Source organism: Acomys minous, assembly GCF_964271855.1.
Source record: "Acomys minous genome assembly, chromosome: 17".
Classification (NCBI taxonomy): domain Eukaryota; kingdom Metazoa; phylum Chordata; class Mammalia; order Rodentia; family Muridae; genus Acomys; species Acomys minous.
In genome coordinates this window covers 50,011,294-50,039,054 of record NC_140500.1, presented here as the reverse complement: position 1 = coordinate 50,039,054, position 27,761 = coordinate 50,011,294, and the positions used below count along the sequence as shown (strand labels likewise).

Below are 27,761 nucleotides of genomic sequence, written 5' to 3'. Positions count from 1 at the left end.
AGGTACCTGGTATTATGTAAATTACAGGGACTGCTTTTCCAAAACCAATGACCTTGCCTTTGAAGCTCCTTCAGGAAGATTACTTAATGACTTCCACAGAAGAAGCTCAAGCATTTTCCCTGTGAAAATTGTTTTTAAAGAAGGCACTGTGGGAATGGGAGAGCTAGCCCAGCAGTTACTAGCAAGTACAGCCCTTAGGCAAGATTCAGGTCCCAGCATCACAAAGACCAAAACTGATGTTTCTCCAAAGTAGTTGGCACAGAGAGAGCACTTGTGTTCATTTAAAAAAAAAATGAAATTGAAAAATCTTTGGTACATCTCCCACTATAAGGTAAGGTCTATGCAACCTCCTGCTTACTGTAGGATCTTGAACTTGACTCACAAGACTATGAGAGAAATGATGCCATACCTTTCTATAACAATTTACTGTTTCCAGGTGAAGAGCTCAAGAGCCCCAAACTATTGTTTTGTGGACTTTTCCTTGAACATAACCAACCTGTGTAAAGGAAGATGAAGGGAGGTTTTGTGTACATGCTCTGGTTCACTGTTCCAGCAGAGGTCAGCAGCTGCCAGGCAGGAGTTAGGCACTTTCATTCCCCGAGCAGCCACAGTCAATAGCAGGGAAAACACCAAAGCACTAGAAACTCTGAGATTGTTTCCATAGGCCACAGAGCTTGTGGGTGACTTGTGGGTTTTGTTCTATAGCAATAGACTGCCTACTTTATAAGCAAACCGCTGCATGCAATGTGTACAAAGACATGTCTAGAAATTTCACCCTAGATCTTTTGTCATAGCCCTGGGTCCTTAGCGGGTAAACACCATTCTGTCTTTATTACTTTACTAGAAGATTCTCCAACTAAATATGCATCGGAAAGATATAGTTAGACAAGTAGTTCTACTGCTAATCTGCCTGAAAGGGAAGCTGATTTCTCAGTGCAATAGGGAGTGGAAGTAATATGGATAAAAGATCTCTCCGTTTCTTCTGCTTGGCAGCCAGTGCCTGTCCATTGCTCTTTGTAGCCCTTATTGTCCTAAAGGACCCTGGCTGCTTGAGTGATGGAATATCACCCTGTCTTCTCCTTCATTTCGCTGCCATCTGAACCTTAACAAAGCTACAGCCATCACCATGGAAACCAGGCTGGGAAGAAGCTCAACATCTTTGGTCAAACTCTATGTTGCTACCTACAGAGAGCTCTGGAAAATGCCTTGTGTTGAATTGAGAATGGCTATTGTACATTCTAGGAGACACCCACCGTTTCCTTCCTATCAAGCCACAGGAGACATTCAAAAAATAAATACTTCCCTTTTTAGCTGCCTTTCAAAATAATACTGATGATCTATCCATGGGAATGACTAAAACCAGGCAGACAACCTAAACCCTGAAGAGTTTTAAGTGCTGGGCTTATTCTACCATTAACTGATAACCAAGCACAAGACCTACAGGGCCAATGTCCCCTTGATGGGGAGGCCCAGTGGCACTCGGAGGAAGAATAGCAGACTACCAAGAAGAAACTTGATACCCTAGCATCACATTCAAAGGGAGGAGGTGCCCCTCAGTCACAGTCATAGGGAAGGGGAATGGGGTGAAAGTGGGAGGGAGGGAGGGGGGGGAGGAATGGGAGGATGCATGGGATGGGATAGCAATTGAAATGTAATATGAATGATTTTCAATTAAAAAAAAAACATTAAAAAAAAAAAGACCTACAAGGCCAGATGAACCTCAGCTCAAGCCCCAGCTTGTTACTAAATATCAGAGTGTGGTCATGCAGTCACTTGGTAACTTGTGTGGTTAACAAAATTTTCTGTGTATCCAGCATGTTATTCATCAAAGTGAGGCAGCAGAGGCAAACATGGTGGCACAGGCCTGACATCCCACTCTGGAAGTAGAAGCAGGGGAATAGTTGAGTTCACAGTCATCTTAGCCTACGGAGAGACAACTTGTTTCCCAAAAGAAAAATAAAATGACTTAAATTTAAATTTAAAAAAAGAAAGAAAGAAAAGAAAAAGGCAGCTGCCATGTCAGACCAGAATCATGTTTTGGGTCCTGGACCAGGGCTGTCTTACTAGATGCGACTGTATTGGGAGGAGGGTGGGAGTTGGCTGAGCTTAGGCTATACTCCTAGCACTTAGGGGAGGATGAAAGTACATCACTTACTCCCCTTGTTGCTGTGACTCCCTGGCAAGAAGTAATTTCAGGGGAAAAAGGTATACCTTGGCTTATGGAAGGAATATGGTCCACCATGGCAGAGAAGTCACAGCAGCAGCAGAAACACATCACAACTGCAGCTAGAAAGCAAAGTGTGGGCTGGAAGTAGGAAGTACTTTAGAACCTCAGGGCTCAAACTCAGTGACCTAGTACCTTCAGGAGGCTCCACCTCATGAAGGTCCTGCAGCCTTTCAAACAGAACCACCAGCTAGAGATAAGGGGTTACTGGGCCTATAGGAGATAGTCTCTATTCAAAGCACAACATACCGGAAGAGGCAAGGAGTTTAAGGCCAGCTTTGGATGTACGGTGAATCTGAATCTAGCCTGGGCTACACAAGACCCTGATTTAAAACAAACTGATCCACAAAGCAGACACAGCCTTAAACAGTAGTCCAGGATCTACACATACCACTGAGCACAGTCCAGCTGCTAGGAAAGTAAAGCACATTTAAAACAGTTTTCATTCCAGTGCCAAGACAAAGACAATCAAATGTAAATGAAATGGTATCATTGTAAAAGCTATGATCAGTCATGGCAATAAGTATGGCAGTGTCACTTAAACTCTCTAAGCCTTAGCGTTGATTTCTGTACTGGAAGACAGGCACAATATTGCCGTGAATAGTTGTAAGTTAAATTGATTAAAAGTAATATATGTAATGCATATGAACAGAGTGTGCCATTTAGTGTGGGTGGTCAATATAACTCTTGTTGCTATTACTAATATGGCATATAAAGTGCTGTTGGCACTTCCTCTTGAAAAAGACAATCCACCATAACTCCTGATCCCTGGGCATCCACCAAGAAATGCTAAGCCCTTACTGTACTTTGTCCAGATCACTGCCATATTTGTGATGAACTATGTGTCTTAAAACATGAGAAAATATCTCCTCCAAACAAGGCTTACCATGAAAGTGAAAGATACATCAAGTTCAGAGTTCCAGGGCTGAAAAGTAAATTCACCATGCACAGTCCTATCTTGGCCCCTGAAATATCCTTAGGAGATTCAAAGGGTGCAGGAAGCCTGCATTCACCATGCCCATGCTACTTGCTATTTCTGAATGATATCAATTCATTCATCTCTAGCCCAAGGTCTTTTGTCTTCTGCTGATATGGATGAAACTGTAACCAAATATTGTGAACTTTTATGTAGAACAAAATTCTCAAACCATGACAATATCCTTCAGGAATTACCAACAATCCATAGACTGGTTTTCTATAGAAAACTCAAATCCTTACTCATTTCTTCTTTGACACCACTGACTCTTTTTTAATGACAGCTTTTATTTTATCACCATAAAGTATGTGTGTGTACACACACACACACACACACACACACACACACACACACACACACACACACACACACAATTGTTAGGAAGCAATTTCCTCTACACTGAAATATTTACACATTCTACTGCTGAAGGAAACTTGTTAGGATCCAGGAAATTCTAAAGGGAAGTAAACAATTCACAAGTTTCAGGAAATTCCTGAAACTTAGGAGAGTCACAAGACCTCTCTTCATCCAAAGTTATAAAAGCAATAAAAACAAAAAGAGTGTAACCTATCAGGCCGCCTGCAAGAAGTGCAGAGAGCTCCAGGGTTCCAGCTTCTGTGAGTCACCACTCACGCTGAGATGAACTTCTGATACTGCAGTGGCCTTTGAGTTGTTCCTCATACTGTAAGTAACCTCTTATGTATATTCCTGTAAGTAATCCCAACCAACTCACTGCTTTACTGAATTGTACCTTGGTGGTATTGTTGTTTTGATCCACCATCAGTTCTCTCTCTGGAGTAAACAGAAGCTTTTCATATCTCCCCAGGAATAATGTCACAAAACAAAGCACACACCCTACAACTGCAATCTAGATCATACTAAATTTCTGTTTACCATTGATAATAAGGCTGGCAGTTTCTTCTGTTCCACTAACAATTGTGCTTTGTTTTCCTCAAAACTCAGATAGAGGAAGGACCAAAACCCAGGTTTATAACCAACAGACATTCAAAAGTGTAAAATGACAAACCAAGAAAGGTCAAAAGAGAGGATACCAAAGAAACATACACACACAACAAACAAACAATAACGGAAAATCAGCAGATATGGTATAGTTTATAAATTTGCTTTCAAAAATGAAGACTTGGCTAGAAACAAAAATGACCTTGGCTAGGTGAAGTATTAATCAGTAATGTTTGTGAATAGGCATCTCCTCAAGGTCACACAACTTTAGATGGTAATAGAACAATCTTCTGGAACCCATATTAAGCAAATACACACACACACACACACACACACACACACACACACATCCACATTTTAGTTATAACTTTTTCAGGATAAGAAAAATTTTCCTTTGTTTCCTTGTAACACTATCCCAGGCCACCGGCCCCCCCCCCCCCATTTCTCATACCCCCCACTGCTGCTGCCTTTCTTTTGCTTTTTGAGAGAAAAGTTGTAAGTTCAATTTGCTACCTGAGAGCAAAAGCACAGAATCTGCAGTGCTCCCTTACGTACACTTCTGGGGCTTTCAAAATTCCAACAGGACCAGTTCAGTTTATTTCACCTTAACTATAGGACTGCAACACTGCTTTGTCTTGAATGTCACCTCTTACTCCAAAGGCCACACGCACTTTCCAGGGACTGACAGGGCATCTACCAATAGGCACGTACACACAGGAACCATTGCTTCAAACACACATTCCGTTTAAAATAAAAATTACTTGGGGGAAAGAAACAGATTTATTACTTCTCCCAGGCACTAGCCATGCTGAGGAATTATTTCATGTCAAAGATAATTGCATCAATGAAATATTTATGTGCTCTCATTATATGAAAACACTACGTTTTATAACTAAGATTTTGTGCAGTTAAGTTAAAAAAAAAATAGGGGGAGAGAGAGAGAGAGGGAAGGGAAAGGTGATGCTGTAGAATTCATTCTGCTTGGGATCTGTTAATTTAGTCAACCAGAGCAATGCAGCTGTCTGTCTCCACTGGGATGCCCCTGTGAGCAGCCAGGTGTTGGAAGCAGTATGTTAGAGCAATGCTTTCAAACACTCTTGTTACCGCTAAAGGCGCATGAAGGCTCAGGTCTTTGAAATTGGATTCTAAAACAAAACAAAAACAATGGATGCCGAGAAAGCATTTGCCAAACCGAAGAACTCGTGCATCTGTGGACAACTTTCAATTAGAAGCGCCCTCTTGTTCTTATCTCTGGGCCTGAGGCATTAGACACCATTTAGCTAGGAGCTATCCCATGTAGCTGCTAGCATGGGAAATACTCTGCCCTTTCTACCAGATGCAGAACCTGTATGGAAATCTGGGACATTTGCTAAGGACACCAAAGGTGATGTGGGCACTGTCAGCTACGCTACAGGCCAGTGAACTAACTGTAATCCCAAAGGATCTATGTAATCACTCTGTTGAACAAAACACACAGACTCCAGCACAAACCAGCTTGAGAACAAAGATGTAATTCACCCTGAGAAGCTGCACTGAGACAGAAAATGAAAAGAATAAATTATTCTCCACCCCAGATTGATTCATTGGCCACTTACCTCGCTGTGCAATGCACAGAAGAAATGAGAAGAGTGAGCTGCAATCAGGCCGACACAGAGGCAGACGATGTCATTTCACAGAGGCCTGGGAACGGTGGGAGACTGCAATCCCTCGCCTGCTCCCTGACTCTCAAGTCTCCCGTTCTTGGAAACCATTTAACTGCGTGTCTTTGCGGGCCCATTTGCTGCCTTTTCCACATTTTCTCTCACACAACTGTCTACTAACAGCTCTCAAGGCACAGCTTCTAAAAACACTCCTTCATGGGGCCCAAGATGAATGCCAAGAACAAGCCTGGTGCTCAGTGAGTACATATGGAGGCATCCTCGGTACCAGGCCTTGTGTTTGTGTCAACAGACTGGGGTTTAGAAAGAAAATCCCATCCTATGAATTACTGCAACATTTAAAGGGAAGTTTTCTGACCTATATGACAAACATTTGATAGCTGAGTCTTAGATGCTGTAATGGAAAGTCAGGGCAACTAGCTCAAGCGAAACCAAGAACTATTGACAAAGGTAGTAGGTAGAAAACCAGGCTCTCCAAATCTGTCCATTTCCTGCTCCTCGGGACTTGGGGGCCCGTCCTCTCACAAGGGAAAAGTGATGTGACTATGTAAAGGAGCTAAAGAAAGGAAGACTGACAGGAATGTTCCAGATGTGCTAAGCCAAGGTCATCCAGTCTGCAAGGCCATACCATACTCATGGTAGTGATTTTAAAATGTGATACAAAAACTTAAGGCAGTGAAGGCATGGTGAGCCCAGTTCAGCACCCACGTAAAAGCTGGACATGAAGCTGTGCACCAGTAAACCCAGCACTGGAAGGTAGAGACAAATGGCTCCCAGGGACTTGGAATCAAGACAGTGTAGGTGGGCAGGTGAGTTCCGGGCTAATGAGAACACTTCATAAAGTAGAGAGGGATTGAGAAAGACACTCAACATTGACGGGTTCCACATAAGAATGCATGAGGTACACCTGCACTGACACTACATGCCTGCAGAAAGTGTGAACACAGTGCGTGCACACACGCACACACACAGAGGGAGAGAGAAAGAAAGGGGGGGGGGGAGAGAATAACAAAACCAAAGAACATCTTTAAAATTTTTATCTTTGAGGACATTTGGCAATGTTTAGAAACATGTCTTGTTGTTGGGTACGGTGGTGCACATGCCTGTAATCCCAGCACTCGAGGAGGCAGAGGCAGGTGGATCTCTGTGAGGTCAAGGTCAGCCTGGTCTACAAAGTGAGTCTAGGACAGCCAAGGCTACACAGAGAAACCCTGTCTTGAAGGAAGGAAGGAAGGAAGGAAGGAAGGAAGGAAGGAAGGAAGGAAGGGAGGGAGGGAGGGAAGGAGGGAGGGAGGGAGGCACATCTGGTTATAACAGCTGGGATAGGAGAAGCGCTACTACATCTAGTAGGTGCAGCTGCTGCTACACATCCTATAATGTTTCTATCTCATTTTCCTTACAGTCTCAAACCCACAACTTTACTATAAGAGGAGCTGTTCTAAAAGGAGTCCTTCTAGAGTCCTTCTAGAGTTGGTCCAGCTGCTCCTTGAGTTGGCTCTGCCTGGTCCAGTTTGCATCTCAATCTGATTCTGGAATTAACCATTACAGCCACGAGATGAGATTGGGCAGCATCCACAAAGGGCTCAGGGCCCTCCTTACAAAGGGGTTGCCAGTCCTAGAGCTATACAATCCACGACACAGCAGCTAGGGTGACGACACAAAGGAAGCTGAGAAGAAAGCTATTTTCGGTCAAATGTGTCTAACTACGCTGACAGAATAATTGTGAAAAGCTTTCCTGAGTCTTATGTAATACCATATCCATGTGTAAGCCTCTGTACTCCCTCTAGGACTTGGAATTCACTTTGTGAATCTTACCATCAGCATGTTTATCAAGGACACAATGACATGAAAATAAGGGACTACATTTTCTATGGTTAATGTGACACTACAATGGTCAACATGAACTTGTTTTGGTTTTGTTTTGGTTTTTTTTTTTTTTTTAAAGAAAAGGGATTGGAGACTAGCCAGGAGTTCTCACTGTAGAAGCAAGTTCTGCAATAAATCTTACTACAAAGATTCGAGCTGGATGTGAGTCTCCTACAGTGAAGAAGAGGAGCATCACAATGAGAACTTGCAGCAAATTCCTGAAGGCATGGTTGCAGAGCACGACGGAGATGAGCCTCTCCAATCAGTCATGCTAAACAGACAGGATGTGCAGAAGCGGCCCTGGGGCCTCTGTCTAAACCCTGCTCTGTCTTTCCTGATGCACTTCCATCACACGTCTCTTCTCTGGATAGCACGCACAGACAGTCAGTCGGCTGTAGCTACACGTTAGAAACACCTAGCCATTAAATTTCTTCACATTTCTGCAACTCATATAAATAAGCAACTTAGCCTTTCTCAAAGATAACAGAGATTTCTGAGTACATTCTGAGCTTAAATTATTATTGAATTCACATGCACGCAAGGAAGGTAACCTGAAAATCAATATAGGCTTAAGGAGCACAAAATAAAAAAGGGACATGAAGAAAATAGTCTTCACTTTTTTCTATGACTCTTCCAGAAATCATTTTTCATGTGTGATGGTAAGGTGCTGTTGTTGTTGTTGTTGTATCAAGTTGACACAAGCTAAGGTGATTTGGAAAGACGGAATACAATCAAGAAACTACCTCCAGCATATTGGCCTGTAGGGGCCTTTTCTTAGTTGATGACTGACGTGGGTAGATTCAGCCCATTGCCAGCAGTGCCAACCTAGTGGTTCTGGGTGGTATAAGAAAGCAGACTGAGGGGCTGCAGAAATGGTTCAGAGGTTGTAAGCACTGGCTGCTGTTCCACAGGACCTGGGTTCGATTCGCAGGACTCACACGACAGCTCCTAACGTTCTGTAATTCAGTCTCAAGGGACCCAGCACTCAGTGGGAGCGATCCAGGAGCAGCACTCCTCCATGGCCTCTCCTCCAGTTCTTGGCTCCAGGTTCCTGCTTTGCCTTCCTGCCCTGACTTTTTCATGATGGACTATAAGCTGTAAGATGAAATAAACCCTTTTTTTTCCAAAGTTGTTTTTGGACCTGGTGCTCTATCCCAGCAATAGAAAGTAGAGCTTCAAGTCTCCAAGTCAAATATCGAGAGGCATCTTTCACAGGTTTGCACTGTCGGGTCAAACTGGGCCACAGTGCTTTGCCTCCTTCACTTGTTCCTTTCATCCCTCCTTCCCTCCTCCCCGTCCTCTCTCCCTCTTTGCTCACCTCCTCAAGCACTAACAGATACGATCTACTCCTTTGCCTGAGTTTTCTCTTCACACACCTAGCCCCATCCTTTTAGACGCATCTTTTCAGCACACAGCCCTACCAAGAAAAAGATGTAGTGCAAATGCTCTAAAGTATTAGATAATAATAAAAATATAGATAAATTAAAAATCAAATTTAAAAAGCAACTGAAAATAAGCTCTAAAACCCAAAGCTATAGTCATTAAAAAAAAAAAAAACTTCAAAAGGCACTACAGAAAATCTACATAAACTATATAAACAAAACTACAGAAAATTAAATAGTATACTGAACCAGGAAAAACATACTATTATAGATCTGTTCAAATGTTCATGCATGTGCATACAACACACATAATACATACATACATACATATGCATATCTGGGCTTTCTGTACAGCATTTTGTTTTTAACATTTTTAATATTTTTAAATTTAAGGTACAATAGTATATATTTCCTTCTAACTTACTTTTTATCATTTATACCACATAATAAAAGCACTACTGCATGACATTAATATATTATGACATCTTGTTAATATATAGTATTTTAACAGCTATGATATTAAATTCAGCCCACTAATCCTATCTGTAACTTTAAATGTTTGGGTTTTTCTTAACAGTGTCAAGTTTTAAAACAATTTAGATGATCTAAATACAGGCTAAGCACAGCTTTCTGACTTTCTATGTATTTTTTTTCTTTTCAATATTTTTAAGAAGACCAGGTCTCAACCCCTGTGCACAATTTCATGTCTCATATTTTTGTTTTTTCTTTTTTTTAATGTTTACTAATTATGCTGTATTCAGATTACATCCTAATTGTTATCCCCTTGCTCTTATCTTCCCATTCCCACCCTCCCTCCCTCTTCAGTCCTAGTCCCCTCCCCTAGACCTCTGATGGGAGAAGAGCGGGTGGAGGCAGGGTTCCTCCCACTGTCTGACCTTAGCCTATAAGATCTCATCAGGATACCCTGCATCCCCTTCCTCTGGGTGCCTTGGGTGGCCCACTAAGGGGCAGTGATCAAATCGCAGGCACCAAAGTTCATGTCAGAGGCAGCCCCGCCCCCCATTTTATCTTCTCCTCTTAACAGTTGTTATCATCACCAATGACAAAATAAACAGTATCTCTACATGGTTTTAAATATGGATTACTTCCTACACCTAGGCTCAACCTCTCAAAGATTCCACGGCCAGCCCCGGACAGTGCCACCTACCAGGGACCAAGTGTTCAAAGATCTAAGCCTCAGGGGAAGATTCTCCTTCAACCCGCCACACTGCATTCATAGCATACCTAGCAACTTCATCCAACCTGCTAATATGTACAGCCTACCACACACAAATCCCCTTCATTTCACTAAGTGAAAAACAACAACAAATGACTAAATTAGTAACTCCAACATGAGAAACACATCATAATCACAGTTTTGGTGGAGAACGCATGCTAAAATGAAGGTGATGAGCCCTAATCATGTAGGAGGGCGCCTCATTAGAGCCTCGAGTAGTTAACTGTCACTGAGACACATTATGAGTGTCAAATAAAAATATCCTTGTGTGAAAATTAGTACATTTCTAGATTAGAAAAATGTGAGAACTGCTAGGTGTGCCAGTGAATGCACACATTTCTAAAATATCATCAACTACACACACAGATCCCAAACAAAGCAATTTGAAACTCTAAGCAACTCACTGACAGTAACAAGCCTCAACAGACATGTTTAATGAGCGTGAACATGATACATGTTCAAAGAAACCATTTATTAGAGTTTTCTTCCAACTCAATGAGGCTTCATAAAACACGTGTGTTATATGTAAACTCACATAATCCTGTAGAAATTATAATGCAGTGGTGGAGAAGGGTGGCAAGAGAAGTGGTTACCACAGCAACAAAAATCATCACCACACCAATAGACCCAGGTGATTCTATCTCGGCTCTTAGGTGACCAACATATCCAAGTGAGTCTTTATTATCTCTCAGAAGCTTGTCAAAATTACTTGAATCAGTTATGTCAGCCACAGAGCATTTTTTTTAATCATCTGAACATAGCTATAAGTGCAAAGTCTGTGAGTAAGAAACCTCACTGCATACAGGACTCAGGCCAGTCCGTATTACTTACTAGAATTCAACCTGATGTATACTCCTTAAAAAGAGACATTTTCCCTTGTTTTGTTATTGTTGAATACCCATTACCTAGGGTACCGCCTCAAATAAAAGTGTTCAATAAATAGATATTAAACAAATGAACAAGTGCTCCCACACATAATGGAACCCACAAAATAAATCTCTGTACGTTGTCTAAAAATCCCAAGGACCACAACTTGAGCAGAAAGAACTTGACTCTTCAACGTGCTCAGAAGAAAAGATGTGTTCCAAACATGGTCCCCGCCCAACTCATTTGGCTCAAACAGCTCCCACTAATTATCAACTCCTCTTTCAACAGAAGCAGGCGAGTACAATGGTGACGGCACAACCTCTGCAACAATGATGTCTGGATCCGAAACTTGGCTCTCTCCCTGTGTGACCTAAGAAGAGCCATATAGCTTCTGTGTGCTCCACTATCTCTGCCTAAGAAACAGGAAGAATAATAAGATCTATTTCAAATTTTTGCAACCATAATTAACTACAGACTAAAAACACAAAGAAGAAGCTGTGCAGCGGGGGTACATGCCTTTAAAGGGAGAGGCAAGTAGACCTGAGTTTGAGGCCAGCCTGGTCTACAGAGACTGTTCCAGAACAGTGAGGGCTACACAAATCAACTAACCAAGCAACCAATCAACCCACCAACTAACCAATGAACTAACCAACCAACAACAAAAAGACACAAAGAAGAATAAAACATTTTTAAGTTCTGCCTTATTTAGTGTTTCTGCTGCTGTGACAAAAACACCAGGACCAAAAGCAACATGGAGAGGAGAGGGTTTAATTGTCTTATGCTTCCACATCACTGTTCATCATGCAAAGTGATCAAGACAGGTACTCAAACACAGCCGGAAGCAGGAGGCAGGAGCAGATGCAGGGGCCGGAGAAGAATGCTGCTTACTCCATTGCTCATGGCATGCTCAACCATATAGAACCAGCATCACCAGCTCAGGGGTGACCGCATCCACAATGCACTCACTATTATTAATCATTAATTAAGAAAATGTCCTACAGGCTTGGCTACAGCCAAATCTTATGGAGGCATTTTCTCAATTGAGGTTCCTTCCTTTCCAGTGACTGGCATGCGTCATGTTGACAGTGAAAACAGCCAGCACACGTCTTTTTTTTTTTTTCTTTTGTCAAAAATAACCAAATGGCAATATATAGTTAACAGTTAAAAACATACACTGCTATTTCAAAGGACCCAAGTTTAGTTCCCAGCGGTCATGTTGGGTGGCCCATACTTCCCTGTAATCCCAACTCCAGGGCATCTAACACCCTCAGTGGGCACCTGCATTTATACATACATGTACACCAACATCAACACACACACACACACACACACACACACACACACACACCACACCTAAAAATAAAATGAATATTTAAAATCGCAATTCCAAATAATTTAATTAGCAATAAAAATGAAAGAAAGAGAAAAACCATTGTGTGAAGGGTTAATGATTCCACTGCTTCTCAAATCTGTTCTGGAGCCAGTATAGCAGGCAAAAAGTAATTTACATGAACATACATTTGACAAAAAAAAAAAAAGTATAGAAGAGGAATATAAAATTATGCAAAGGCTTTTGAGATTAAATTAATTATACTGCTGCATATAAATCAATGTGTTTTAAAGAAGCTATGCAGTATAAAATAGACATAGTCTTGTAGTTGATTAGATTTACACTTCCATCTTATTTAAACTATGCCACCTGGAGAATAAGATAATTCAATGCTTTTTACATAAAACACCTTAGCTTAATATTTCACAATGAGAACCCCTGCTTTTGAATTCAATTATGGCAAAATGGAAGCCTAGGAAGGAATACTCAATGAGGGGGCTGCTAACTACCTAGCGAAGGCGCCGCCTGACTGGTGGTAGATAAGGACTCAGTGTAACATTTCCTAGAGAGAGTGAATGATTCAGCAGTGCTACCAAGTCTTGGAGCATTCTTCAGGAAGGCAAGTACATGCCATTTGGGTTTTTTGTTTGTTTTATATTTTTGTCTTTTGTAAATTGTCTGTCTGCCTGTGTGGGTTGAAGACACCAAGGCTCTGAGCACTCACAATGACTAGGAATCTCTGGTTAGTGCTGTCTTCAGTTCACAGATGGTATTTTGAAAACAGAGAGGAAGAGAATTACGATATTTCATACATACCAATGCAAAAGGAGGCCATAAAGTCTCTCTACCACTGTCAGTACATGCATTAAAGGATGGCTTCTCAGTCAGGGACCTAGACACACTGATGCCTTCTACCCTTGAGAGCTTGGATAGGACCTGGTGAGGGTTCCAGGACCATTTTCTTATTCCCTGAGGACTCCAAATCCTCTCCAGAGAGGCGCTGAGAGCATCACTCTCCAATCTTACAGCCCTTCATGACAAAGGTAAGAAACGAATAAGAAAGGGCATTGTTCAACTCAATATTAACAGTGACACAGAAGGAAGTAAGGGAAGGGCCACATACATACAATAAGATGTGACGCAAAAGCAGTAGAAGTTTCTACAGTCTGAGGACGTACAGGCAATCTTCAGTACGATAATGGAATGTTCGAAAGGAATATAAAACTTGCAATAAAGTTTGCCCATTTTAATGGCGTTTCATTAGAGTCAAGAATTCATAGAGCGCAAAGTATGGGGGCCCAAGGTTCAGGTTGTATTAACTGATGCATGGATGCCAATAGAATTTGAGCTATATGTGGACTTTTAAAAAATAGACAGAGGTTGCTTTAAATTAGAACTCCCAACGAGGTAGATACTTTATGACAAATATGACTCAATATAGCCCAGGGTGTAGCTACGAAGTACAATGTGATTACCACGTTTGAGGCCCTGGCTCTAGCCCCCAGAAACAAAATGTCAATCTCTTGGAGAATATTTTCAGTAGGATGTTTTCAGATGTATTCATATGCTATCCCCTAGTTTTTATTGGTTTTGTTTTGCTTTTGGTATTTTCAAGAGTAATTATGAGAGGTTATTGTGTGCTTTAGTCCCTGGGATGCCCAGCCTCCTATACAAGCAACTGGGAAGAATAACAAAGGTAGGTAAGGCAGAATCCCAGCACCCTGTGAGAGGCAAGAGGGTTTAACCCAACACTGGGGGCCCAGGGAGGTACTGATTAGGAAGGAATGTCAAAGGCACAGTAAGACAAATCTTCAGAGATTTGCTGCTGCTGCTGCTGCTGCTGCTGCTGCTGCTGCTGCTGCTGCTGCTGCTGTTGGTGGTGGTGGTGATGGTGATGATGCAGCGTGAATGCGGGTGAGTGAGCGCGTCTGTATGACACACCTGTGAAAGTACATAGGCGTGTGCATATGGAAGCCAAGTGTCAATGTTGCACGTTTTCCCCTATTACTTTCTACCTTATTTTTTTGAGGGAGGTCTCTTAAACAAACCTGAAGATTGTGGACTTAGCTAGACGCACATGGCAGCTAGCCTCTGAAATCCTCCTCTCCTGTTTCTGCCTCCCTAGCACCGGGGTTACAGCTGGATAGCACTATACATTACTTTAAAAAAGTAATCTTATTCTCATTTATCAAATTGACATGTGCTGTTACTTTTACATGTTTTGAGAATTTTGTATATATAAGAACTATATTTAAATAATTTTTATTTCTCCAATGTTCCTGCAACTCCTTCTCAAAATCATGAAATCTTCTGCCTTAATTATTGACAAACATATGTATGCATGCATACATGTACATTTATGTGCACATATAAATACAACCTGCTGAGTCCCTTTAGTGTCACCTATATGTGCCTATGTTTGGGGAGGAACATGAAATTCTATAACTTCATGCCTACAGAACACTGATTCTTCCATTCCCAGCTCTTCAGCTTTTCATCTTGTGGGTGGGCCCTTGTGAGGTTTCCCCCATCTGCACTGGAATGTCAACTTGTTTCACAAACCCCATCACTTCTGCAGCCAGCACTTGACTGACCAGAGCCACCTCCCCAGGCCCACGGTCGGGTGGTTTTAGGCAGGAAAACGCCATAACGTGTTTTCTAGTGTAAGCATAGCTGCTACTCTATGGACAGAATTCATACCCTACCAACCCAGCTCAGTTCCTCAAGACCAACCTTGCCACAGAGAAGCACCGGACACATGCTCAGGGTCACTTCTCTCCTAAAAAGGCACTGTTTGAAGAGATGCAATTATCCCCAGCCCTACTCCACCCCCTGAGAAAGGAAGAAGAAAAAACATTGCTTTAATAACATTTTGTCTAAGTCTTTACAAACTTCCTTTGAATCTCAAAAGGACAAAAGAACTCAAGCAAGAGCCTTTTCAATCATGGAAGCATTATTCTTCAAGGAGAGCTCTGGCAAGTATTGAAGCCAATTAGTTTTTAAACAATAAGTCTCTACCTTGACTTGATCAATATCCCATGACATCGCTTCACAAAATGATAACATTTATACTCTCAGGAATAAAAAGGAGTGAAATATGCTACAATCTGATTAAGTCTAAGCCAATTAAACCAGTTTTGTGAAAGTTTACAACTGCAAAGGTCTGAGTTTTCATTCTGCGCACAACACCTGAGACACAGCAGACAGATACAGTACACACAGAGTCACCAATACATGTAACTGCCTGAAATAGTAAGGAAACTAAACTCTAGCCTGAGCTTCGGGAACTCACTAACCAAGAGACAGATGCTTGCCAATACTTCTTTATTTAAGCATTCTAGTTACAGCCCAGCACAGCCAAGTTCCTTAAGCAAATCTGTTCATCATTCTTGGAACCACCTATAAGGTTCATTAGCACTAACCAAAGAGACTCTAAAGACTAAAGCAATGATTCAGGGGCTGGAGAGATGGCTTAGAGGTTAAGAGCACTGTCTCCTCTTCCAAAGGTCCTGAGTTCAATTCCCAGCACCCACATGGTGGCTCACAACCATCTATAATGAGATCTGGTGCCCTCTTCTGGCCTGGAGGTGTACATGCAGGCAGAGCACTGTATACATAATAAATAAATAAACAAACAAACAAATCTTTTAAGAAAGAGGGGGGAGAAAGAAAGAAAGAAAGGAAGGAAGGAAGGAAGGAAGGAAGGAAGAAAGAAAAGTGGTTCAGGGCATAAAGTGTTTGCTGGGCAAGCATGAGGACCTCAGTTCAGATCCCAACACACATACACACACACACACACACACACACATGCGCGCGCGCGCGCACACACACGCACACACACACACACACACTCCTCATCATTTCAGCTACTCTAAGAAGGGAGTATAGTCACGGTCTCCTGAGGGAGCCTCTGAATCAGTCTGCTGTTCATAAGGTACTATAGTCTAAGCAGGAGACTGGACAACAAATGGTTAGGGGAATAATGGAAACAGCAGTGCCTACAGCACCGAGTAATGCAGTCCTGCTCCCGCTGGTGTTTGACCATACAGAAGGAGTTCAGAATGATGTAATTAAACAAGACAGGCCAGATTACTTTCTCTCTGTTACCACACACTTTCAGGCCTCTGGGTCAATTAAAAATTAAAAACTTAACCACATATATGTAGAGTGTGATTATATTTCTTCAACATCTGTCTTTCCTTTCAAGCCAAAAGAACGTAATATTTACCAAAAAGCAGATTAAGAAAAAAAAATATGGTTGTCTTTTCATCTCATCCAACTGGTATACACACAAGCCCATTTTGCCTCAAAAGTATTTATCAACTAGGAAATTTGGGCTGAAAGTGAGAGAATCCCTGAGAAAGAGAGGCTTAAATACTGAGATGCTTGTTTGGGTTTTTGCTTGTTTCATTTCCTTCCCCCTAGCTATTCAACAATGTCTTCTCTACTCTACCACGCCCTGCATCTTAGTTTCAGCCTCAGCCTTCCCATTCCCATGAGATGGTTTCTATATCTGTATTTAAAGAAGGAAACAGGAGAGAATGTTGAAACGATTCGTTTCTCTGAGTATCTGCCACTTTCATTCAGAGAGGGACTCTTGTCACCTGCTACCTCTTAATGTCAATGGCAGGAAGGGTCCCATGTACATGTCTAGGCCAGTCACATTTTTGTTGCTTATTACTGTTTGTTTTACATGTGTACAAATTCCTAGTGGAGGCAGAAGGCCAGAAACTGATGCCTGTAATCTTCTAGATCAGTTTCCTCCTTCTTCATTTCCAGCTGATCTCCAGCTGAACCCAGAGCTAACTGATACGCCTACTCTTTTAGCCATCTTGCTCTGTAGATCTTCTGCCTTCACCTTCTAAGAACTGGTACGTATTCTAGGCAGGACCAACGTGCTCACCCAGCATTCAGACACTTACATGGGGACTGAGGATTCAAACTAGGGTTGCATGTATGCAGAACAGGCACTTAACCACTGAGCCAGTCCCAAGTCATGCTTGTTGGTTTTCTCATTTTTGCTTTTAAAAGAAGGTCCTGTGTAGCTCAGCATGGCTTCTGGCTGTTTCTATAGTTGGAGACAACTCTCAACTTTTGTTCTTCCTGACTCCATCTCCCGAGATCTGGGATCACAGGTATGCTCCACCAAACTCGATTTAGGTGGTGCTGAGCATTTAACCCAGAGCATCATGCACAGTAAACCCTTATCAACTAGGCGAAATTCCCAATCCCCAGACACTTGAAAGAGAACAGAAGCCGGGTGTGGTGGCACACGCCTTTAATCTCAGCACTCGGGAGGCAGAGGCAGGCGGATCACTGTGAGTTCGAGGCCAGCCTGGTCTACAAAGTGAGTCCAGGACAGCCAGGGTGACACAGAGAAACCCTGTCTCGAAAAAAAAAAGAAAAAAAGAAAGAAAGAAAGAAAGAATAGAAGCACTAGACCATCTTAGACCAATTGTGATTCGGCAGAAACGACTAAAGACATACTTGCTTTGCTAAGATGAATTATTGGTCTAACGAAAATGTGGGTTCCGTGAGTAGGAACAACAGGAAGATCAAGCAAACAAGGACACACACCTCAACTCCCTCCCCTGCCCCCCGCCTTCCCCCCCCCCCCCCGCAGAGTGGAAGGATCTATGAATAACAAATGATCATTTAAAAAGAACGAAGGGGGTTGCCAGTTGGCTCAGTGGTGAAGAGCACTTGCTTTTCTTGCAGAGGACACAGGGTTTAACTCCCGGCACCCACATGGTGGCTCACAACTGTCCAAAACTCCAGCTCCATGAGATCCGATGCTGTCTTCTGACCTCTGTGGGCCTGGTCATATATATGCATAGAAATACACGCAGGCAAAACACTCATAAAATAAATAAATAAATTTAAAATAATAAAATTTTATAGGAGAAAAACCATAGCTTATCTCCTATCTATCCTCAAGTCTGAACATTGTAGGATGGAGGCAGGCATGCCGTCAGTTCCACTGTAAAGCCATCTCTACTCACTCTTTACATAGTCAGTGAACAGAAGGCAGGTCTCATGATATCTCTGGAGACACTATCCAGCCTTGAGCTTAGGAAGTGGGTAACTAAATAGGTAACCAAAATAACAGGGCATTTATTCTAGTCACTCCTGAAAATTTTTTAAACATATATTTAAGACATATAACCAAGGAGCTGAAGAGGTAGCTCAGCAGTTAGGAGCACTGACTGTTTTCCAGAGGATCCGGGTTCACCAATTCCTCAGACATGCGATGCTAACTTACAAACTTCTGTAATTCAAGTCCTTGGGGCTCTGCTGTCTTCTTCTAACCACCTGTGGCACTCTATGCACAGGGTGCATAAACATACAATCAGACAAACACTCATACATATAGAAAAAAATTTAAAAATCTCAAAAAAGAAAATTCAAGATGTGTAACTACTAGTACTAGGATTTCACGAGTGGTGTGGAAGGAAGAAGGCCTTAGAAAGGCTTGCAAAAGTGAAACCCTGTCACCAGGAGACTGTAACCCTGGAGAAACCAAGAGGCCCCTGATACAAGTCATCTTCATGCTAGAGATAAAACCATCATGTGACCGAGCTCAACCACAACATGGCTAAAGTGGAAGTGAACACTACAGAATTCCCATTATCAGACCTTTACTAGTAATTTTTAGGGCTTTAAATATTATTTCTTAACATTCAGCCACTAAATAAACAGTGCTTTCAAATCCAAGGGTGCAAAGGCTGCAACTGAGAAGAGCATTAAATGCCAGACTCGTAACCTACGGTATGGTCCATCCACTAAAGTCCTAAGCAATTTAAAAGAACAAGAGAGAGTCAGTCACCTTCTACACTTCGTAACATGTCAAATAAAAACTGTGTGTGTGGGGGGGGGATTATTTGTTGTTTGGATAAAATATTAAGATACTAAAAAGTCACACTTAAAGAATCCTAGGTCTTGGGAAACTTTTCTCCCTCATATTACTTCCTGGGAGGAAAAAAAATCCATTTCAATGATTTTATCAACTTACATTCTGTGATGTTTAGGAATAAAATTAACTCAGTTTTGGCCTAAAGAGGAAGCAGTCACAAGCCGTAGAGAGACAAGAGAACAAACTCCAGATTAACTTTATAATGTCTCTGTACCAAGACCACAGCCCCACTGTTGGACAGCAAGTAAAAGTCATGTGCGGGCTTCATCGCAAACTCTGACTCAAGACACAAAATCCTGCATGCATCGTGTTTATACGCATACTTCCCATTGATTCCTGAAGATACTAATAAAGAAAAACGAGGCCAAGAACACAACTTCCATCCTTCCCCCACATCTTCCACAAGCTCCCTGATTTACAGTGGGAGAAAAAGGAAAAGGAACGCGCCCACCAGCCTCTTTGCCCCACACAGCCTATCAGCAAGCCGCTCTCTAGTGCCCTCTAGAGGGTCCTAGTATTACAGCACAAAAAGAAAGGGCTCTGCCCATGAATGACAGTAAAAGAAATGTGCATCCAGACTTATGGTTTTATATTTTGATTAGCATAAAGGAATTCCTGAAGCATCTTGCTAGAGATTCTATACCCCACTTCAGTGCTATGCTTTTAATCGTTAATGCATACTTTGCCCCATACCAGGGTCTTCCCCACTTCGCAGGTTTTACATATTCACTAAGGGAGCACAGTAAACTATATGCAAAGACTATCCTTAAATTAAATAAAAATGTGAATGTGTGCGTCTCTAATTCTTTCATCAAAGGCGGCAGTAAGATAAAAGAGCTCACTATAAGATATTAGGGAATGGTGGGGACAGTTGCAAACTGGAGGTTCCAGCTATACTCAAGGGGACAAGATCTAAGTTCTTGGTAACTGATTATGACCCAGTTTGTCCCATCAGTTTAGAGACTATCTGCAAGTCCTTCTGTGTCTGTTTGTAAGATAAGCTAGAAAGACAATTTTATGTGGAGCCTCTATGTTTTAAATGACGTGGGACACCAAACAACGAGAAGGAAGAAATCATGCCAACCTATTCAATCTGTTCACCTCAGCAGACATTGCTGCTATAAGATCATCTGGAGCAAAGGCAATCCCAGAGAAAAACAGAAGGGAACCTCATCCATCTCTCCTACAATGAGATTCAGCCTATCAAAAAACCATCTGGCTTATAGGGAGAGATGCAGCAGCTGTGGCGATGCGAAGACTGCTTAACTCCTCAACCGGTCCCTTCCTTGGGTGTTTCATCTTAATTTTGAAACAAACAAGTGGTTTTATATGGTGTATTAAAGCATACATAAATCTCTACTGTAGCCTCGGCTATTTCTTCCTCTGCCTGTTCAGTCTGGAAGCACAGGAAATAGTGCCAATTGGCCACTCCCAAGAAAGGGATGGAGGTGAGGAAACCACCTTCCCCATTTGCCATTGCCATTAATTCTCGCCTAGGGACAAGCAGAGCAGCTAAAATAATACATTCCTTCATGGCCAGATCCCAACTGTTACTTTTCCCCAATTCTGGGTCTGATTTAAACTCCAATCTCCTCTTCCTACTGCTCTAATGGCCCTCCTTAGAGCCATTTATCTTTTCAGAAATAAGGACAGACCCTCAGTTGACTTTCTCCACAGCTGATGGGACAAGCCACAGGAAACAGGCTTAGCAAAGGACAGCGGGCCAGATGCCAGCTCATTTTCATTGTCAGGTTAAATACATTGTCTCCTCCATGTCATCTTTACTACCATTAGTCAAATCTCTATTTCAGCAGCACAGAACATTCCATACTGTTTCCAGTTCAATGTGACCACTTCCTAAGGGAAGCAGAACTCCTAAGTACATAAGAAAGGACCCAATCCCCTTGAACATATGCAAATACTTAGCGGAAATTTCCAGGAAGGCTATATCTAATCTTCTGGAAAGGAAAAGAAAAGTCATTCTTCTGGTCATTACAATTCATACAAATATATCGGTGTGTGCATGTGGTGGTGGTGGTGGTGGGAGTGTGTGTGTGTGTGTGTGTGTGTGTGTGTGTGTGTGTGTGTGTGTTGGGTGTGTACGGATGTGTGATGCCTGTGTATGTGGTGGGGGGCACGGACTGTGTGAGTGTATATGTGGGTGTGTATTAATATGTTTGAGCATGTAAGTGGAGACCAGTGTTTAACGTCTGGTGTTTTCCTCAATTATTCTACACTTTAATATTTTATTTCTTATTTATTTTTATTTTGTGTGTTGGCTTCCCTGGAACTGGAATTACAGACAGTTATAAGCTGCCAAATATGTACTGAAAATTGAATCCCAGTACTCTGGAAGAGCATCTAGTGCTCCTAACTACCGAGCTAGCTCTCCATCCCCACTTTATTTTTAATACAGACTCTCTCACTGAACTGGAACCTCACCTATAGGGCTAGGCCACTGGACAGTGAGCTCCAAGGATTCTGGTGTGTCCATCACCCTGGCTCTGGGATTACATGCACATCCCCATGGCCAGTAAATGCTGGGGATCCAAACTCAAGTCCTCCTGCTGGCATGGCAAGCCAGCTCCCCAGCCCCTCTTAGGGTGGTTTTTAAAGTACATATATTTACATATAAAGAAGAATCTTAAAACTTTGACCAGGAGGGGCTGGAGAGATGGCTCAGAAGTTAAGAGCACTGTCTGTTCTTCCAAAGGTCCTGAGCTCAATTCCCAGCAAGCACTTAGTGGCTCATAACCAGCTATGAGATCTGGTGCCTTCTTCTGGTGTACAGGTGTACACGCAGACAGAATACTCTATAAATAATTTTTTTAAAATCTTTAAAATTTTTCAGGAATACTACAATATTTAATAACTTATTCCTGAAAGAGACACGAAGCTAAATTTAAAGATCTGTGTATGTTTTTCAACTTCCAAATATTTTTTGTCGGATTCTTATTGGGATTGTGGTAGAATCCCATCCTTTAATTTCTCCCTTGAAAATGAGAGAAGACTATGCAGAACGCTTTGTCTAAAGTTCATTTCTAGTTTATAAGCTGCTGTCTTCAATTGTTCTGATAACAGATGAACAGCGTCTATATATTATCTGGGTCTCAAACTTTTAACGTGGGTTCTGTCTGGTCTAAGGGCCATATGTATGAGGAAACTTTTCTTTCCTCAGAACCAGGAAGCCACATCCGTGAGCTGAGGCCTTGAAGCTCCTAGGCTAACAGTCCCACCGTTCCTCACGACTGCTCGCTGCCTATGACATCAGGTCCTGCAGCTCATCTGCAGGAAAGGACTTGGTGAGTGTAGGTAACAGCATCAGATCACAGAGCCAGAACAAGGAACAGAGCTCACTAGACTCCTTGTCAACATGGCCACAGCTACACGTAGTGAGTGGGGTGGAAGTGAGTGAGGGCAGAAATCTGAAGTGCCACCTAGGAAGTTATAAAGATGCATGGGCACACATCAATAGCCCATGAAAGGAGTCTCATCACTTTTCCTAAAATGAGACTGCACGTATCTTTATCACTTTGCAATATAACAGGAAAGGCTCAGTATAAGCAAGCAGTGTTCTCAAAAAGCTCCTGCTTTTATCCCTTGGTGCCAACGGCTTTACGCCACTACTTCTCAGGACAGTACCCAAGTGTTTAAACCACAAGTTTCACTGCAACAGCACACAGCAAGCATGGACGACGTTAGAGAAGACCAAAAAGGCTTTCACATGACACTTTATCCAAAGCTTTAGATGGAAATACAACACGCTAAGTTCACACCAGTTCGACCACATTTAGACCACATTTAGAGAAAAATAAATGACACTCTATGTTCATGTATGTGTGAGGAAATGCCCCGAATGAGCTTCCGCTGGACGTGACTTGTTGCGGCTTGGGATAGCAGGATCCGTGAGAACAGTGACTACCATCTGAGAGGCAGACACTGTGCAAGCTGCATGACAAACACACATCTGTCTATCCAATCCTGCAAGACCTCCCGGGAGGTTCCTACGATATCTATCCTAATGCACACCTCTAGAAAGCATCCCTGAGAGTCATTAATGAGTGTGTCCAAAGGTCACATAAACAGAGGGCTGAGAATGCTGGGACCTGAATTTAGGAAGCCCTAACCCAAACCCTATTTCTAATTACTATGCTCACTGCCTCTGACTGGGAAAGCATTTCTATCAGTAACGACTCCTGTTACCCTAAAACATTGCCGGGGTCTCAGGAAGGACTCTGAGACAGTAGGGAGAAGGGAAGACAGGGGTAATTGCTAGGGATTAGCTTGCAGCAATTCAGAAGCAATTTTTTTAGCTAGGACCAACAGACATTTTGTGCATTTACGCTTCTATAAAACCACCGCTCTTAAGCTACTAAAATTAGGCTGTTAAAAAAAAAAGTCTTTACTGATATAACATTGCTAAGAAAAATCCAGTTCCGAATATGTTGTGGATGTACATCTTTACAGATACCATCTCTCAAACTTTTGCCATTCCTTATTTAAGTTGTTTCATTTCTCCAAAGCACTTCAGACTTATTGCTTCTGTGGTGAGGAAGAAGGCTTTAATAGAACCTTTGCAGGGCAGAGGTTAATAGCATCTGGGCAGTTTCCTTTTTTTTTTTTTTTTTATTGTATTTATTATTATTGTGGAGGTGTGCACATGCCATTGTGCACATTTGGAGGTCAGAGACCAAGGCTATGAGTCAGTTCTTCCCTTGGATCTTTACGGACGTTGCAGGGATTGAACTCAGGTCATCAGGCTTGCACAAGAAGCACCTTTACTGGCTAAGCCAGTCCATCAGCCCTTGGACTGTTTCTTAAATGGATATATTGGACTCCAGTATGTAAGCCGGTTCAAAAACTAGTTAGGGCCTGTCAGAGCTTGTTCTACTAACCAACTCTTGAGTCTACAGCTCTACCAAAATGCAGACACCATCATCCTTGCTTCATTTATTAAGCTACATGATGATGGGTACATTATGATATAAGGAGCACTCATCTTTGGCACCTTCAGTCACTGCAACAATATTTAAAATTTATGAAAGAATTAAAAAACCTATTGTGCAGTAGTTCTACCTTCCATGAGATACAGCAGGGAAAGTTTTGACAAGGGCACACTAAAAAGATTGGTGTTGGTTGGTCTGTCTGTCTGTCTGTGTGCCTGTCTGTCTCTATCTGTCTCTGTCTCTCTCTGTGTGTATGTATGTGCGTGTGTGCGTGCACGTGTGTGTGTGTGTGTGTGTGTGTGTGTGTGTGTGTGTAGGAACTAGAGGCACATGGAGGTGTATGTACATACACAGAAACCAAAGGTTGACAATGGATGCCCTTCCTCAGTCACTATAGAGTCTTTTATTTTGGCAGGGGGTGGGGAGGATTGACAAGGTCACTGATAGGTTGGCTTGGCTAGCTGGCCGGTGAGCTCCAGAAATCCATCTATCTCTGCCCCTCTTGGGCAACAGTACAGGCATAAGCTGCTCTCTGCCTCTGGAGTGCTAACAGTTCAGTCATATGCTGATGTGCCATCTTTCACATGGGTGTTAGGATCATAACTCAGGTACTTAAGTTGGTGCAGCAGGCACTTTACAGAAGGAGCCATTTCCTCAGTCACTGAAGTAAGGAGTCTTTTTAACCAGTGCCCACATATAGAGCAAAATTAATGGCTTTAGTGCCCCGAAAGCCATCCAAAGATCATTCTATGTCATACAAATCAATGGGCAATATTCCATTTGGCAATGGAATCTGTTATACACAAACAGAAACCTTTGCCAAGGCGATTCAAAGTTTAGAAGACAAACACGCATAAAGATTCTATTGAATTTTGTTTAATGATGTTGTGGGAACTCTTTTCTTTGGGAAGATATATGTCTACCCATTCCTTACAGGGGCTCCAGTGACAAAACAAAGTATGTTTACACCAAATTCCATCTAAGGGAGCCACTGAATTTCCTGGGCTTACCTACAGAGCATGGGTGAGGGGCTATTCACAGCAGCACGGGAAACTGAAAGCAGCCACACCACAGGTCAGTCTCAGCCCAATGGATGATGACTTCCCCATAACTGAACAGACGGAGCCCTCCTTCAGCTAACCTACCACAGTCTATGGACGTTAGTGCTTCCCGTGACAGCGAGGCACCTACAGTTTGAGCAGAATTACATAAAACTGGCCAGGAGGTATGGCAGAACTGGATAATCTCAAGTGCAAATCCAGGGGTCCCTCCTCATCCCCACCTTCTATGGACTATGTCAGCAACCAATAGATGTGGTCTTGGGGGTCATTTGCAAATAGTGACAGCTCTTCAGATGAAGATAGCTGTTAACAGCATTCTACAACAAATGCTCATGACTTACTGCAACTACTTATTCATTCAGGAACCATCTAGTAAGTTCATGGCCTGAACGTGGTATACAGTAACAGGTACAACAGAGAGAAGATGCAACCTTGACTGAGCAGGGTGTTCAGATTATACAGAATTCAAGTCTGGAAAACAGATAACAGAATCACATTATGAGGCTTTCACTGCCCTTGCTTATCTGCATATGGAAATACAGCATTCATGCATATTTACATCAAAAAGCTTAGAACTGTGCAACATTTAACACTTCATCAAATGCAAGAAGAACAAAGGCATTCGTCAAAGGCTTCTGTTGTTCAACAGCAGAAACTCAAACAACAGCAAGCATGAGCATCACATGTGGAGTGCCCAGCATTCACCAAGCACTGTGTCGAATATCTTACATCACTGGCCCACTCAGTGTCAAGAGTTATCTCTTTGAGCTCAGATTTTGAGACCTCACCCCCCATCTCTCTCCAGAAATCCAATCCTTCCCAGAACACACTTCTGATTTCAATAAACTAAGCATAGAGGGCAAGGAATGACTGTGATGCCTGATGTGTCAGGAGTGTGTGGCTTGTGGGGTCCACCATGAATGGGTCACGTGCACTTGGGCAAGTTGCATGGACTCTGGGCTTTTCTGCCCTCCTCCCTGAAAGAAAGAGCCCAGTCTCCATCCAGGAGAACTCAGAGAATTAAATGAAATACAGGTTCAAGTGAGTGTGTGTGTGTGTGTGTGTGTGTGTGTGTGTGTGTGTGTGTGCGCGCGCGCATCTGGAGGAGGTACGTTGATCTTACTCAAGATGTAACCCACAGCCACGCTGTTTCATGCCCCACCCCCCTGCCTCTCCCGAGTGAATCCATTGTGGGTGAACTGTCCCAGTTCTCTGTATCTGATTCCTACTGGATTCTGCTGAACTAACAAACTTCTCTATCTTCGCATCTGTGAAAATATACAACATTTGTCAAACTGTCAATCAGAAATGTAGGAAAACAGCCCAAAGAAGCTGCTGTTAACTGAAGAAACCTGATGATCAACAATATGTCTGGGAAATGTTTGTAAACAAACTCTAAAACACATCTGCCTGAATGAAAGGCTGAAACAGATATGAAAAGTAGCTTTTCTAAAGGAGAAAATGGGCCTGATTTTATAAATCACCTGAAAAAAGAAGCCCCCATGGACTTCTAACTCAAGAGGGCGTTGCACTTCCTAAGATGCTAGACACCCAGCGCCACACAGCACCCAGATCTACTCTTACCCCTCCTGAGATCATGAGTTAACATAAAAATCATCATCCTGCTCATCCCCACGATAGGAAGGTCTGTCCTTTCAAAATGCATTCATCCATTCAACTGTACGCTAAGTTTTTACTGTGTGCCAGGTACTGTACCATAGGAACACGTGGAAGCTCCTTAAGGATGTATCTGCCTGGCTCTTCACATCCCAGCACCATCCCAAGTAACCAGGGAGTAAATACTTCCGAAATAGTGCATGGCTCTGCTTACGTTTTGAGTCTTCCAAATTTTCTATTCACCTCACCAAAGCTTTCGTTACAATAATTATCTTTTTTGTATATAGGAAAACATTGAATATATATTCCCTTTGTGTTCTCACATTCTAAGGAAATAACATAAGAAAGTCTGGGAACAATTAAATTACATGTAATGACAATGTATAAATTCACAGAAATTCTGTTACATGTGTGGCAGCTTTGTCCTTCTACTACTCACAACAAACAGAAACTCAAATTAAGGAAACACACTTGTCCTCCAAACCACACCACATGGAGCCAGTCGGCCTGGGTCAGATGATGGGGGGAACGGGGGCTTTTTACCCACACCCATCACAGCTTCTACCTTACTCAGAGGCATCCAAAGCCTGGCTGGCATCCAGCACGCACTCACTGAGTGTCTATTGAATGACTGAAATGGAGGAATCTGTGAGAACAGAACCCTGGGAAAGGTGGCAGTGGTCCGTGGTCCATAACGCATGAGTCAGATAAGATATCCTTTTAC

At 42.4% G+C, this 27,761-nt stretch overlaps 1 protein-coding gene and 1 long non-coding RNA gene across 25 annotated transcripts in view; both read right to left on the bottom strand.

Moving 5' to 3' along the window:
* MAGI1 (membrane associated guanylate kinase, WW and PDZ domain containing 1) overlaps positions 1 to 27,761 on the bottom strand; it is a 620,267-nt gene that overhangs the window by 339,384 nt on the left and 253,122 nt on the right. The window lies entirely within an intron of this gene.
* The window catches only part of LOC311588054, a 253,196-nt gene continuing 249,401 nt past the window's right edge, over positions 23,967 to 27,761 (bottom strand). For both annotated transcript variants that reach the window (XR_014776066.1, XR_014776067.1), the window contains exon 4: positions 23,967 to 25,891. This is a non-coding gene — a long non-coding RNA (uncharacterized lncRNA). The remainder of the gene's footprint in view (positions 25,892 to 27,761) is intronic.